The following is a 16,378-nucleotide window of genomic DNA, read 5'->3' as shown; positions in this document are numbered from 1 at the left end:
AAATCCTGATAAGGGAGGAGAGAACAGACCCCATGGTGAAGACACAAGGAGGGAGACGACAGCCAGTGTCCTCTTCTCATTTCCAGGGTGGTCTTTATGAAATTCAGTCTGGCAGATAACCAAGTAGACTCTTAGAAACTGTATCCAGACACAACGATGTGATAAACTAATTGCTACTGAAGAACAGGAAAGCAATAAGAAAATGTCAAGCATTACATAAGGACAAATGAAAATGATAGATTCAAGTATTGCTGTTGAAACTAAAAATAGTCTTGTTTTTTGTAACTGAACATTAATCCCCTTTTAAGATCTAAAAACAAGTTCATGTTTTCCTTTGATTTTTTTCTGAATTGATTTCTTTTATCTTTTTCTTTTAGTGATTTTTGTAGTCATAAATCCTATTTCTCTTTTAATGGTTGACCTCAAACTGTCAGTAAGTGTACCCTTCTACTCAATGTTGAGAATTAACCAATAGCTGGCCAACCCTCAAAGACCAGGGGAGACATTTTTGCAGTTTTCCTCACTAGCTCTTCTCCACACCAAGGACAACTTGTTAAAATCATGTAGCATTTTAGTGTCAATATTTTTATACTGTATCTTTTACATTTGTAACAATCCATTCTCAACTGTTGTATAAAAAGTTTCAGCAAGGCCAGGCATAGTGGCTCACGCCTGTAATCCCAGAACTTTGGGGGAGGCCAAGGTGGGTGGATCACTTGAGATCAGGAGTTCGAGACCAGCCTGACCAACATGGTGAAACCACTACTAAAAATACAAAAATTAGCTGGGTGTGGTGGTGCATGCCTGAATCCCAGCTACTCGGGAGGCTGAGGCAGGAGAATCACTTGAACCCAGGAGGTGGAGGGTGTAGTGAGCTGAGATTGTGCCATTGCACTCTAGCCTGGGCGAAAGAGTGAGACTCTATCTCAAAAAAAAAAAAAAAAAAAAAAAAAAAAAAGAAAAGAGAAAAAAAACAAAGAGAAAGAAAAAAGCTTTAGCAAAATCGCCAGCAATGACTGGAACTCACTGTGCGTCTCACTGTCACCAGATTACATATCTACTTCCTTGGTTGGGTTCATTTTTTTTTTATTTTGTTAAAATACAACCCAGGGTAATTCTCCTTTTTTTTTTCCAGAGATGGGTAGCCAAGTGTTTACATGTGTGAAAGGATTTGGGTTGCAAGCATGGAATAGTGTGATGGATGAGCACAACTCTCTTCCCGTAAGAAGGTTCAAAGCACCACCAGGTTGGCATCTCCAGAGATCCCTCACTGCAGTCTCGCTCTAGTTCTTCAGGGGCTTTTCCCCTCGAGAGGTTGTTAGATTTTTCTCTTTGTCACTGGAAATCAGAAATATCATGAAGATTTTCCCAGATAGTACATTATTGTTCCTCAGCATCTCATGGCCACTTCCAACTGAAGATTTACATTGACTTCCAGGAAATGCTTACTTTATTACTTCTTGGATTAGTTCCTTCTCCCCCTTCTCTCTGTTCTATTTCAAACAACTATCAAACAAACACTGAGTCTCCTAAAAGTGTCCTGGGCTCCCTCAAAATTTCTGCAATATTTTCACTTTGACTTTTTAATCCATATTTGGGGATATTTCTTCTATTTTATCTTCCAATTTACTAATCTGGCCATCAATTACTGACGCCTACCACTAAATACTTTATTTTGGCAATCTTTTTTTGTTACTAGAAATTTTCTTTGCTCTATTTTCAAAGCAATCTGTTTCATGTTACAAACTTGTTCACTAAATCTGAAAATATTTCTGCAGATATTGAAACTTATTTTTAAGTTCTTGTGCCTTTCTTTGATTGTGTTTTCTCGAAACTAATCTTCTCTGTCTTGATTCATCCTGTTCCTTTTCTCTATTGCCCATTAATTTTTAACACAATATATATTCACATATTTTAAAGAGTTAAAATGAAACAGCTATACAAGCTTACTAGGAAAAACTATGCTCTCCTATTGATGGATTATTTGGAGTTTTACTTTTATGTTGCTAAATAACATGCTTATATTTTAGTTTTTCTATTTTTTTCCAATCTTAGGCACTTTTATTGGCATCTCAGTATGGAAGAATAAGATACAGCTCTTATCACACATGTCACCAGTTCACTCACACTTCTTGTATTCTGTTCCACTGATAAGAGTTATGCCATAATTTTTGTTAAGTCAATATTCAGTGTTTATATAGCTAAAACCTTCAATACTGATTTTTCCTTTGGCATTCAATTTTTATTTTCTCTGGAGTAGTGTCTATTTTAGTTTTGCTCAGTTTTCTATATGCTTAATTTATCACCCAAACATAGCCCCTGTGATGTAATGTTCTTTCTACCCTCTATAGATTTGTCATCTATTGATCTATCAAACTATAAATTCCTCTATTTTCAAGGTAACATAAACATGGCACTTCCTGTGTGTCAGGCACTATTCCGAGCACTTCCAAATTCACTGAATGCTTACAACATTAACAGGTAGTTATCTTGTTATCCTCATATTTCATGTGAGGCATGAAGAGAACAAATTCACAGTTCATACATGAAAGAGCTTATTCCAACCCATGTGATCTGACTCCAGAGTCTGTGGTCTGCCTCCATCCTCTGCAACCCCATATATACAAGCGACCCCTTGGGAGGGAGTCTAACAATCCCAACATCTTAAAAGAGCCTCCGTTGCAGTTTCCACCCTGTCCTACTTGGCTCTGGTCAGCTCCAGCCTGGTTGCTCAGCATTCCTCCCAGGGCTTCTATCACCATCATGATGACCTCTTTTGCCTTTCTTTCATGTTGATTTCCCCAATTACTGGGTCCCCTGACTTCATCTTTCTTGGTTATCTTCTTGCTTTAGCAGAGCACATTCTCCCCTCGCTTCCTGGGGAAGGATGCCTGGGGCTGAGTTCCAAAGACCCGGCATGCCTGGGGATGTCTTTATATTATGTTCACACTAAATAAGAGTCTGGTTGCACAAAATGCATGTTGAAAACATCACCCTCAGAATATTGATGTTCCATCCAGATGTTATTCCATTACGTTCTGTCTTTCGATGTTGCTGTTAACAAGTTCGATCCCATTCTGATGCTTGATTCTTCGTTTAAAACCTACTTCTTCTCTTTCTTAAAAGCAATTGGCATCTTTTACTTTGTTCTTAGCATTTTCAAAATTTGCAATGATGTATGTTTGTGTGAGATTATTTTCACATAGTGCTGGACAACAGTGTGCCTTTAACCTGGAAATATGTCCCTGAGCTCCGAGAAAGAGAAAATATAAGATCAGAAATTTGGAAGGAAGAAGAAAACTTCAAAGGCAATAACCACAAATATTTTTTGAGAGATAATAAAAAAGCTACAGAATGCATGAAACATATAAAAAGAAATACTGTTAAAAAGAGGAAGAAGGCAGGATATTCAGAGAACAAAAAGAGCTCTGAAAAGTTAAATATGTGATAACATAAATGAAAGCTAGAAAGATTGAAAGACAGAGCAAAGGAAACTTTTCTTGAATCACTGCTTTCATGATTTCTTCTCTTCTGCCTAATGTGGTTCTTCTCTTCTTGGAACTTCTGTTCTTCGCTGATTGGAAGCCCTGTGGTATGTGCAGATTTATTGGCTCTGGGTTCACTCTCAGCTTTCCTTGTCAAGTCCTTGCCTCAGGATGGAAACTCTTCAACTTTTTGGTGTCACGATCTCTTTATGGTCATAAAAATTATTGAGGATCCTAAAGAGCTTTCAGAAGAACAGAAAATGGAGGAGGAAAGACAAATTGTTTCAGCAGAATATGAGACTCAAGAGGAATGCCAGCTTCACATAAAGATGGAAAAGATGAGTGAAGTATGGAACACAAGATTGGGAATGTAAAAAAACTGGAGAAATTGACACAGACCACATTTTTCTAGGTCTTGCAAAACAATTTAAAGAATGAAGAACTCAGGAAGGACCATGAAAGGGTTTTGGTCTGCAGACCAGTATACTCAGAAATATTAATAGCTTTCTGGGAGCCCAGTCTGGCTGCAGGCTGGAGAGGAATAGGAAAAATCAGGGCTGGAAGCAGCAAGGTTGGATGAGGGACTCCTGAAGTAGTCTAGGAAACATATAACATGGCTTGAACAGGGCAGCTGACAAGGAGGTTGGAGAGATGTGCTAGATTGGAGAGATTTAGATGCTAGATTTAGATGCTAAAGTCATCACAAGGGAATGTGCATCACAAGGGAATTATCACATTCATGATAATCTTGGATGTCATAACTTCTATCTTTTCAATATCAATACACACATTCCCAAAGGCTCAGAACAAACGACAGCATGAGGGCACAAAGTTGGAGAAGTAAATAGTTATTTGCTTGTATATAGAAGTATAAAGTATTTTATGTAAGCCAGAACTAAACGTTGGCTTTATTTGTAAAGAGAGAATATGCGGCTTTGGCATGAGGTGGAAAGAACAAAATGTCACTGTTCTGCATTCTTTTTAAATTTTGATTGGTGAGAAATTTACCTACCTTCATACATAAACACAAAAGCCACATGTTTCCAGGTTGGTAGATTAAAGGGGCAGAGGATAATTACATTTTTAAAAGGGCTCTTGTACTATTTTATGTCCTTTGACTATATTGTCAGGTGTAATTGCTTGCTTTAAACAATTTAAATCTAGTGTTATTTCTCATAATGCTTATTTGGCATGCCCATATTTATATGTTAATCTTAATAATTAGAATTGCACATCCTCAAAATTTCAAGAAATTGGATTGCAATATGGAAAAAATTCATCATCTGGAGAAGAATCTTGACCTTAATTTTGTTAAAAACTAATTGGCAAAATTTTATGACCAAGCAGCACCTGCTTCTCCAGGGATAAGGCCAGGATAGGAGACAGATCTGATTGTTGAACATCAGGACATAAACGATGTGTCCAGAGAGGAAGAAATGTAAAAGCCTGGGAACGTGTCTCTGAGGAAGTTTCAACATCGTCCCACGTCTGAGGTCATCGTGTCCTTGGATCTCAAGGACATTTTCTTACTGAGCTGGAATCTTGGCTTTGTAAGAAGAGAGTTGATCATAATATCATAAAAATTAAAGATAGTCTTATTCAGACTGTTCATCTTACAGTTGCAAAATTTTAAAAAATGCTCACGAAAGTTGGATAAATAGCCCAAATTAGTTGCAAAGCTAGACTAGAATGCAGGTCTCTCTGAATTAACTCTGCATTTATGAAATTGTCATTTGACAGAATAGACTGAATAAAGCCAAGCCATGAGTCACATGTCCACACAACCAGTTACCCGAGAAAAGCAAGGCTCAGCAGAATCAGTCTATCCACAGTTAAATATGGCCCTGGAGAAAAGGGCTCTATGCTCAAATTAGTTTGAGAATTCATTGAATTAACTAGAAGTAAACAGCCATTTTCTGCATGTGATTGATTGGAAAGTTGGATTTTGCTGTGACATCCTTGGGGTCGTTTTGTTTGCATTGATCTCCAAGAGTCATGTGAAAAACAATATATTCCAGATTTATGTGGCTGCAAAGTATCATTTACATGAAACACCTATTATCATCTTACTTCCATCTTAATTAATTGATTTTTTTTGAGTCAGTGTCTTGCTCTGTCACCCATGTTGCAGTGCAGTGGTGTAATCCTATCTCACTGCAGCCTCAATCTCCTGGGCACAAGTGATCTGCCCACCTCAGCCTCTTTGAGAGGCTGGGACTACAAGTGCACACCATCGTACCCAGCTAATTTTTTAATTTTTTTGTGGAGAAAGTGTCTCCCTATGTTGCTTAAAGTGGCCTCCCACCTGGGCCTCCCAAGGTGCTGGGATTACAGACATAAACCACTGTGCCTGGTCCATTTTAATTCTTAATATTAACTTATAGAAGAAAGTTCAAAATATCTCAACATGGCTTTCAAGTTTCTCTACAATACAAATCCAACCTACTTTTTTAATCTCTGTACTTCAGTTAACACTGTCCTCTGTTTTTAGAGTTTCCATAAAATTCATGACTTCCATATTTGCGTATCCTATTCTCTCAGACTGAAATCATCGTTCTTGCATCTCTACCACACAAAGCTTCATAACCAGTCTTCCTTCATGGAACCACCTGTGATCCTTTTTTTTTTTTTTGGAATTCATTTCCGTTTCCTCTTTATCATTCAGTAATCCTATCTTTTATTTAACAGATACTTGCAGAGGGTCTCCTAAGTGCCAGATGTCATTCTAGGTACTGGAAATATAAGTGTAAGCAAAACAAGAAATCACTGCCCCAGGGAGCTTACATTTTATAAGGATGAAGAGGTGGGAAGAGAGAACATTTTTTAAAATTAATTACTTTTATAAAATATTTTATTTTAGTATGGTGCTTTTCATGATACATGAAGGTTGTGTACAGATTCGTCTCTTTTTAAACTTGTTGAAGATACTACCAATTCTCAGTCATTGTTACATCTCTCATAGCTCAGCAGGTGCCTCCCATGTACTAAGATTTCAATAAATGTACTGAACTTAGTGCCTCAGAAAGAACCATTTTTGAGCATCTAGTGCAGCACTGAGGGCAGGTGAGTGGGAGGCTTCTGGTGGGTTCTATGCAGGAGACCTATTTCAGGGGTGTGAGGATGGCCATCTTTTTTTTTCTTTTCTTTTTTTTGAGACGGAGTTTCACTCTTGTTGCCCAGGCTAGAGTGTAATGGCACGATCTCAGCTCACTGCAACCTCTGCCTCCTGGGTTCAAGCGATTCTCCTGCCTCAGCCTCCCAAGTAGCTGGGATTACAGCCATGCACCACTACGCCTGGCTAATTTTGTATTTTTAGTAGAGACGGGGTTTCTCCATGTTGGTCAGGCCAGTCTCGAACTCCCAACCTCAGGTGATCTGCCCGCCTCGTCCTCCCAAAGTGCTGGGATTACAGGCATGAGCCACGACTTGGGATGCCATCTTTTGCTAGGCTTGCCAGGCTCCTGTGTCCTCACCCCACATCCTGTATTGACTTTGGCAGTATGTCCTAATGTCCTGTATGAAGCTTTCTTCAATCAATTACAAATATTCAGCAGTTAGAGCTATTTTTCAAATTTAGCTAGGCATCCTGTCCTTTAATTGGCTAAATATGGCAATTTAACATTTTGAATGTATGAAAAGGACTGAAACTTTCATTACTGGAGAGCTCTTCTAGGTAGAAACAAAAATCCCAATGAAAGTTAACACAATTTTTATCTATTTAGGCACTTTTACACAATTGATGGAGAAAGAAGCTGCCTCTCTCTTTCATATATGAACAAAATGCGATTCTTTGGCCAGATAGGAAGAAAAAAGAGAACTTTTACTGCATGCCTGTATATGGCACTAGTTCAACAGAAGTTTCTTCCACAAGCTATAAGAGCAGGAAGGATAGCCTCTAGAAGCCTTGTTTGTAATATATTATGATTCACTTACTGACCCTTGACTCGAATAGCACCCACTGAACTTGATGCATGCCTGGGTCTACCCCTAGGTGCCAAGAATGTGAAATGATTATGACATCTGGGAGAATATGGTGCTTATTTATTTTTATACTTGATTATTTATTTACACATATATGATTTTCAGACTGGTCCTAAAATCCACTTAAAGCAGCTACCTGATAAAATATATTTAAAAATAAGTGAAGGAAATATAGCTTTAAATTAAGCCTAAATGGACTGAGTTTCTAAGAAAAAAAAAAAACAGAATAAACATGCTAGTGTGTCCAGAATTGGTGGGTTCTTGGTCTCACTGACTTCAAGAATGGAGCCGCAGACCCTCTCGGTGAGTGTTACAGCTCTTAAGGTGGCGTGTCTGGAGTTTGTTCCTTCTGATGTTCAGATGTGTTCGGAGTTTCTTCCTTCTGGTGGGTTCATGGTCTGGCTGGCTCAGGAGTGAAGCTGCAGACCTTCACGGTGAGTGTTACAGCTCATAAAAGCAGTGTGGACCCAAAGAGTAAGCAGTAGCAAGATTTATTGCAAAGAACGAAAGAACAAAGCTTCCACAGTGTGGAAGGGGACCTGAGGAGGTTGCCTCTGCTGGCTCGGGCAGCCTGCTTTTATTCTCTTATCTGGCCCCACCCACATCCTGCTGATTGGTAGAGCCAAGTGGTCTATTTTGACAGGGTGCTGATTGGTGCGTTTACAATCCCTGAGCTAGACACAAACGTTCTCCACGTCCCCACCAGAGTAGCTAGATACAGAGTGTCCACTGGTGCATTCACAAACCCTGAGCTAGGCACAGGGTATTGATTGGTGTATTTACAAACCTTGAGCTAGATACAGAGTGCCGATTGGTGTATTTACAATCCCTGAGCTAGACATAAAGGTTCTCCAAGGCCCCACCAGAGTAGCTAGATACAGAGTGTCCATTGGTGCATTCACAAACCCTGAGCTAGACACAGGCTGCTGATTGGTGTGTTTACAAACCTTGAGCTAGATACAGAGTGCTGATTGGTGTATTTAGAATCCCTGGGCTAGACATAAAGGTTCTCCGCGTCCCCACCAGACTTAGGAGCCCAGCTGGCTTCACCCAGTGGATCCCGCACAGGGGCTGCAGGTGGAGCTGCCTGCCAGTCCCGCGCCGTGTGCCCGCACTCCTCAGCCCTTGGGTGGTCGATGGGACTGGGTGCCATGGAGCAGGGGGTGGTGCTCATCGGAGAGGCTCCAGCCCCACAGGAGCCCATGGAGGCGGTGGGAGGCTCAGGCATGGCAGGTTGCAGGTCCCAAGCCCTGCCCTGCAGGAAGGCAGCTAAGGCCCAGTGAGAAATCGAGCACAGCACCAGTGGGCTGGCACTGCTGGGTGACCCAGTACACCCTCCGCAGCAGCTGGCCAGGGTGCTAAGCCCCTCATTGCCTGGGGCCTGCTCCGAGTGCGGGGCCCTCCAAGCCCACGCCCATCCGGAACTCCAGCTGGCCCGCAAGCGCCAGGCGCAGTGCCAGTTCCCGCTGGCGCCTCTCCCTCCACACCTCCCTGCAAGCTGAGGGAGCCCGCTCTGGCCTTGGCCAGCCCAGAAAGGGGCTCCCACAGTGCAGCGGTGGGCTGAAGGGCTCCTCAAGTGCCACCAAAGTGGGAGCCCAGGCAGAGGAGGTGCCAAGAGCGAGCGAGGGTTGTGAGGACTGCCAGCACAATGTCACCTCTCACTAGGAGAAACTCTGACTATATGTGTATGTGTATATGTGTACATATGAATATATATGCGTGTGCATATAAAATACATATATTTATACACAAAATACATATATTTATGTATACACACATAGCTATTGTAGTCTAATATAATTTAAATCTTATGTATGCTTAAAAATCCCTTTACAAAATCAAAAGGTAAATAAACAGGGGTAAATATATACAATGCACACAAAATACAAGTGGCTGATAATCTTTGTGGCAAAGGGACTCCCATGACTGGGAAGGGGAAGGTGAACACTCCATTCAAAAGGTGCTGCCGGACAGGAAGAGACAGCTGGGGAAGAGCATGGAAGGAGCCACTCGGATAATCTTTGGTGCAAACTCAAACCCTGGTGGTGACTTTAGCATTACACAACTTTCTTCCCCAATTTCACTTTGCCTGACAGCCTTGTCTCACACAATCATCTAATATTGATGACTATTTGGTGATTGTATTTTAGTGCAACTAATATGGTGAGAAGCCTCCATTCATGTCCATGGCCATCTCTTTCGGACTTAGCTCCAGTTGCTGGTTGGAGCTGTCATCACATATTGTCTCTGGGTTGTTTTGAGGCTCACATCTCCACACACATGAACACACCTGTGCACACACAGGAAGTTTACTAACATAGTGCCCGGCATTCATTCAAAGCTCAACACAAGAATCTTCCCTCTTTCAAGCTTTGTCTTAGACAAGAGTAATTTGACGGCAAAAGGAGAAACCTACACGAACTAGTCTAAGGATGAATAATCACAAAGAAGTAGGGATATTTAAAAGAATCGAAGGGCAGAAAACACAGCCAGTCTCACAAGCAACTGGACCTGAGAAAAGAACAAGAAAAACTCCGAGGAGCAGCAAATCCACAGGTTTTCCAGCAAGGAGCTGTGGAGGCAGGACTACCCGGGCACCTCACTCTGGGATGCAGCCGGTGCCATGGAAAGGCCTGGGTCAGCATGAGGACAGGCACCACGGAAGCTGGAAACTTGATGAAGTCGGCGGAACAAGCTTGGACACTGGAATCAGGCCAACCAGAATGAGAAACCATCTCCTCACAAGCGCTACTGTGCTGGCCCCGAAACTCACTTCACTGCTTTGGGTCTCAGCTTCTTCATCTATAAAGTGGGGATAATAGAGCTTTCCTCATAGGATTGTTGCAAGCGCTAGACAAGGGTTCATAAGAGATTCTCAATCAGTTTTTGCCTCTCTGCTACATCTACATTGCATATGCAATCATAAATTTTATCAGGTCAAAAGGCAGACAGATCAAAATGGAGTATTCAATGAAACAAGCATAAATGCCATGTTCTAACACAGCTGGTCCCAAAGGAGAATTTTATTCCCGCAGGAAGCTTGTTGAGAAGACCTCCAGCCAGTCAAAGAAGTCTAAATCCCCACCCAGAGCTTTGCATGCTCTATATACCTATTAATGTATTTCTATGTCTAGTGGTAAAGTAACCTAATTTTGCTTAATGTAGCAACTTTCAATTCTCCAAATTACTTTAATTATTAAATAAGGGAGGAAGGTTGTTTTGCTGATTATTAAAATCCTCCAGAAATAATTTTCTGTAGAACATACTTTCAGAAATGTCACACTCTAATGATTCAAGCTTAGTCCTGAATAGAAAACATAATTTTTGTTTTTTCATTTGTAAGACATATGTAATATTGTCATGATGAATTTAGTAAGTCTTATTCAATATTCATTCATATATTCAATTATATTTGGGGAGTTTACTAATGGCTGGAAATTGGGGATATGAGAGCCATTTTCTGATTTCACAGGAATTATAAATGAGCAGAGAAGGCAGACAATATAAAATGTAAGTATATGCAAAGAAGATGTACAGCATCTCATGAGAGGGTGTTCAAAGTATAGAAGGTAAGTGTCATACCAAGATAACTAAAAAGTTATAAATATCATTTATTGAAAATAACACATTTTCTATAGAGTTTTAAAAATGCATGTGTTACTTACATAGGAACACAAAAAAAACACTTTATGTCTCTAAAACTGATGTACCAAAGACCCCACAGTCACACTTTAAAGAAAAAGACCACTTTGGCTTTGCGAATTTGGAAAATTTTATTTTGCCCTTTTGAAGCTAACAAACTTTCCTCAGACTACTTCTAAATCATCATAACATTTCTCACCATGGCAAACGGAGGCATTAGCAAGAAGAGAACAGGAGAGGTTCTGATAAATCTCTTTCAGAGGGATCATTCAAATATTGTTATTTTTCTTGGAATGTCTGAATTTTCATGATCTCTCAGCCCTCCAATTAGGCTGGGTCTCCTCAATGTAGAAAGTGATAATAATGAAGAAGTTAGGTAAGGTGTTCTCTTGAATGGGAAGATAGAAAAACTGCAAAACATTAAGGGCAAATCCATTCATCAGCCTCCTTAACAAATCAGTTCATTCCAAAACTTGACTCAGCCGCTTTGTCACTAAACATACCCTCTTGACCTAGCCCTCGAGAGAGTAATTTTCAGTATTAGGGACATACTCCTGAACTTACTTCATTTCTAAAGAACGGAGTATTCTCTTGTTACTCATTGACGTCGAATGAGACACCAGAGCAGAAGCTGCACATCAGCTGTAACTTGGGAAATAAGAGACTCACATGACACAGTCTGCTTGCTACAAAATCCAAATTAATTCCACATGCAAAAAAAGAAGACTAAAATGTCTCTTGAGGATTGAGGTCAGGGAAGACTGTCAGAGAATGGTGAGCACATAGAGTATTTCACAACTTTAGTTGATGGCCATTTCATTCTATCTTGTATAAACTGGGACTTCATAATAATTGATTCAACGTGTAGCATCATTTTTAGTGTGTTTCTTTGTATAGACATGCCCTTTAATTAGTTCTGATTTTCTATATTCTGTAATAGAAAACCAATGTTGATTTTGTCATCTGCTTTGTTTTTTTCTTTGAAAATATTTCTCCTCTGCCTCCATCTACTAGGGAAAAAATGGATTTTGATCAAATAGAAGCAAACCTTTATGTGAAGAAACTGCTACAGTAAGCAAACAGCCATAAAGGCAGTAAAGAAAGTGAAAGAAAAAATAAAACAGGTCCTTGGTGGAAAGGGATACCCTTAAGTGTTCTTAGCATGAGACCAATGACCTGATTTATGATGAAACTAAACGCCTCTATCCAAATTCTGACCTGATTTTTTCCTGCTTTATATTAGCATATTTACTGTTTTGTTTTTCACTGTTACTTTTTCATTCACATTGATCTCTTATTATTAAATATAAAAAAAGTACTACAATAATGTTTGGGAAACAGGAAAGTAGGTGAGCATGAGTGACACCATTTTAAAATCAACTCCATCTTAAAACTAGCAAGTCACATTCTTTGCCAGTCACACCCCGTGGTCATAAGATGTTTACAGCTAAGGAAGCAATTTAGTAATGCCCGCAAGGGCAAACTCCTAGACAGAAGAATGTTCATATGTCCCAATATCACATAACAGTATATGCTTTTAAGATGATCATAGCATGCTTTGAGGTACTTGCGCACTCAAATGCCAAGGATAACTTTCTCCATATCAACAAAGTAATCAATTTTTTCATGCTGTTAGCCCGTGAGCACCTTAGCTTTTACATACATAAGACCCCTATACAAGAAGAATTTAAAGCACTGATGGCACATTCCTCAGCTTGTTTTCTGAGGATGCCCTGCTCTGTAACCGAGTGGCTTTCCATAAACTCTCTCTTCTCACTGCACTCTGAGACTCACTCACATTTCCTTCTTGTGCAAGATCCATGAACCCTCTCTTGGGATCTGGAACAGGACCCCTTTTTCCAGCAACACTAACAGTTAAACAAAAATAAGCCTTTGGAGATGTCTAGCAGGGTTTCTCAGCTTTTCTGTTTGGTGACTTTTAAGGCTTTAATTTTTTTAATTGTGTTTTTAAACATATAACACATATATAAAAGAGTATAGTATATGTGTTTGCTTGTATGTATGTGTGTGTGTGTGCATAAAGAATAGCAATAAAAGAAATAATGTGTACACACTGCCCAGCTTAAGAAACAGAACTTAAAAGTGTCTTCCTGATTTTATCCCCCTCACTCAGTCCCTCCAGCGGTAACCACCATGCTGAATGTTTGTCATTAACTCCTCATATAGTTTTATTTTTATTTTCCCCATGTGGCTGTGTATAATAAATGTACTATTTAGATATTTTCAAAGTTGATCTCAGGAAAGGGCTATTTTTTAAATAAAGCCTCCATGGTAAGAGAAGCTGATCTGTGTCTCTCAGGATCACAGTCTGGCCTTAGTTTTCCTGAGAAGTTATAATAGCCCCATTTGAGAAAACAAGTGGTCAAGGACAGAAGTGAAAACCTGTGAAAAAGCTGGGACTTCTAGAAAGGCTGCAGTGTGGTCCAGCAGGAATACAAGTGGGGTGTGGTGGGAACAGGGTTTGTCTTCTTCTAAGCTCAACACAGCCAAGTTCCAACCCTTGGGGGTAACTAGTGCACAGCCCTTCGTGGGTGCCATATGGATGATCTCAGCGGATTCGGGCTGCAGGCACAGGAGACGGAACAGAGGCTCCACCAGCACTGTGCACTGATGAGTCTGGCGGGACACACCGCCATTCCACCTTCACACAGAAAGGCCATGTGTTGATGGCAAAGACAGCACAGATGACCGCTTCCTACACACTATGAGTGACACTGCTCCGATTGGGATTTTTTTTTGCTCACTAGCTCTGGTGTCATGCTTTCTCCTTGGGATCTTTCCTCAATATCATCCTGGAACTCCCTTTGCTTCTCTCACGTGTTACATCTTCACTGTCTTATTTCCTATGTCTTCCTTTTCTTTAGTGCTTTCACTTGTCTTGGTGAAACCTATCTTCCAAAAACTTTTTGAGAAGGGATTACTTGGGAGAAAACGTGCCTGAAAGTGTATTTACAGCTGATTTTCATTATTTGCCATCGTTAACGTCCTATAAAGTTGCCATCAACACTGAATTAGCAAATACTGAGCCATTGCTCTCAGCGAATTAACAAGATTAGGTTCCTGCCAGCCTCTGTTCACAACATTTTCATCTACCAATCAATACATTACCCTGTTTTATGTGTGTTTCTGTTTAAAGACACCTTATTTTATATACAGTTAATTCATTAATGTTGCATTCACGGCCAAGAGCACTGTAACTCAGGCCTGAATGAAGCTTATCCACACATATCACACCCCACTTGTGCTAAAGAAAGCTAGCCAACGCTTCGGCACTACACCTGGGGGTCGTTTTAAGTGGAGAAACCACAAACAAAAAAGCACAAAAATCCAAAGAAAAAATTGCACTAAATAGACCATGAGAAGATATGTTCCTGTATGAAAGCTGCATTAAACCAACCATGTCATCTTGTTTAACCTCAACCGGGAAAGTGTGTTGGGCAGTCAAATTGTTTACCATATGTCTGCAAATGACTGCAAAAGTGTTGTAATACTGATTTGAGAGTTACGAATAAATTTTAATAAGAAAATTCGCAAATACAGAATCCGCAAATAATGAAGACTTCATTCTGTTCTCAAACTTAATTGGTTGTTTGCCCAGATACAGTTGTCCAGGCTGGAAATACTTTTCCTTCAGAATGTTAAAGGCATTCTTCCATTTTCTAGTTTCTAGTGTTGAAGACAAAACATTATCAGTTCTTATTCTTTAATTATGATCTTATTTCTCTCTGAAATATAATATTACAGCTTCTTTAGCCCACGTATCCTGCAAATGTCACGAGAATATGCATGGCTTGAATATTTTATTTTATTCTCATGGAGGCAATGAGATTTTTCAGTTTGGCTGCACAAATTAATTCTAGAAAAATTCTAAATTTATTTAATTGGTGAGTCCTCTCCTCTGTTCTTTTTTTTTTTTTTTCGAGACGGAGTCTTGCTCTGTCTTCCAGGCTGGAGTGCAGTGGCGTGATCTCGGATCACTGCAAGGTCCGCCTCCCGAGTTCATGCCATTCTCCTGCCTCAGCCTCCCAAGTAACTGGGACTACAGGTGCCCACCACCACGCCCAGTTAATTGTTTGTATTTTTAGTAGAGACAGGGTTTCACCATGTTAGCCAGGATGGTCTCGATCTCCTGACCTCTTGTTCTCTCTTTTTGAAAGGCTTACCATTCAGATGTCAAACACTTTGTCCTGGTCCTCTAATTGCCTTATCTTTTATGCCTTATTTTCCAGCTCTTTTTCTTTCTGCTCTACTTTTGAGGTTATTTCTTCAACTTTAAATTCCAAACTTCCTATTAAGTTTTAGTTTCTGCTATCATGTTTTTAATTTCCCAGAGCTATGTTTGTTTCTTGCTTCTCATTCATATCATTGCGTTCTTGTTTCACAGGTACTTCTTTCTCTCCAAAGATATTAGTGACTAAGGATGATTCTTCAGAAGGTCTTCCTTTCAGGATGGGTATGACAAGCCTGCCTGAGGCAGACAAAACTCCCACTGAGAACTGGAAAAATGCAAAATGAAAAATTTACCTTGAAATGACCTGAGAGCTATCAGAGACATTCAGGAAATGAATAAGAAATAAACTAGAGCAATATCATATTACTTGAAGACAGACTCTGATTAACTATGTATACTGCAAATTCTATGGTAGCCAATATAAAAATTAAACACATTATAGATTATGAGTCAAAAGGTGAAGATAAAATAAAATCACAAAATATGTTCAATCAACTCAAAAGAAATCAGAAAGATGAAATTAAAAAAACAAAATAGATGGAACAAATAGAGATCTAGCAAGATGGCAGATGTTAATCTAAACACAACAAATATAATTTTAGCAGCATAAACACACCAATTCAAGGACAGAGATTGACAGAGTGTGTATAAAAGCAAGACACAACTATATGCTGTCACAAGACAGCCACCTGCACATACAAGAGTTCAAACAAAAAGAATGAAGAAACAGACACCCTGAAACACAACACACAAGTAACATTATCAGGTATAAAGAGAAACAAATCTTTGTGTGTGTGTGCACCTAACAACTAACAATATATTTTAAAAAATATAAATAAATCTGATAGAAATAAAAGGTAAAACAGACAAGTCCACAATTATAGTTTAAGATTTCATCACTCCTTTGTCAATAATTAATAGAACAAGTATTTAGAAAGTCAATGAGAGTGCAGAAAAGCTGAACAACACCGTCAACCAACTCTATCCAAATGCCTATGGAAGAGTCCACTCACCCACA

At 39.6% G+C, this 16,378-nt stretch overlaps 1 pseudogene; it reads left to right on the top strand.

Annotated features, from left to right (window-relative positions):
• The first annotated feature begins 1,137 nt into the window (after nucleotides 1-1,137).
• The window catches only part of LOC100596913, a 44,406-nt pseudogene continuing 29,165 nt past the window's right edge, over nucleotides 1,138-16,378 (top strand).

Source organism: Nomascus leucogenys, chromosome 17 (genome assembly GCF_006542625.1).
Source record: "Nomascus leucogenys isolate Asia chromosome 17, Asia_NLE_v1, whole genome shotgun sequence".
NCBI classification, from domain to species: Eukaryota; Metazoa; Chordata; class Mammalia; order Primates; family Hylobatidae; genus Nomascus; species Nomascus leucogenys.
The sequence above is the reverse complement of the archived record's forward strand: the minus strand, read 5'-3'. Positions and strand labels throughout refer to the sequence as shown.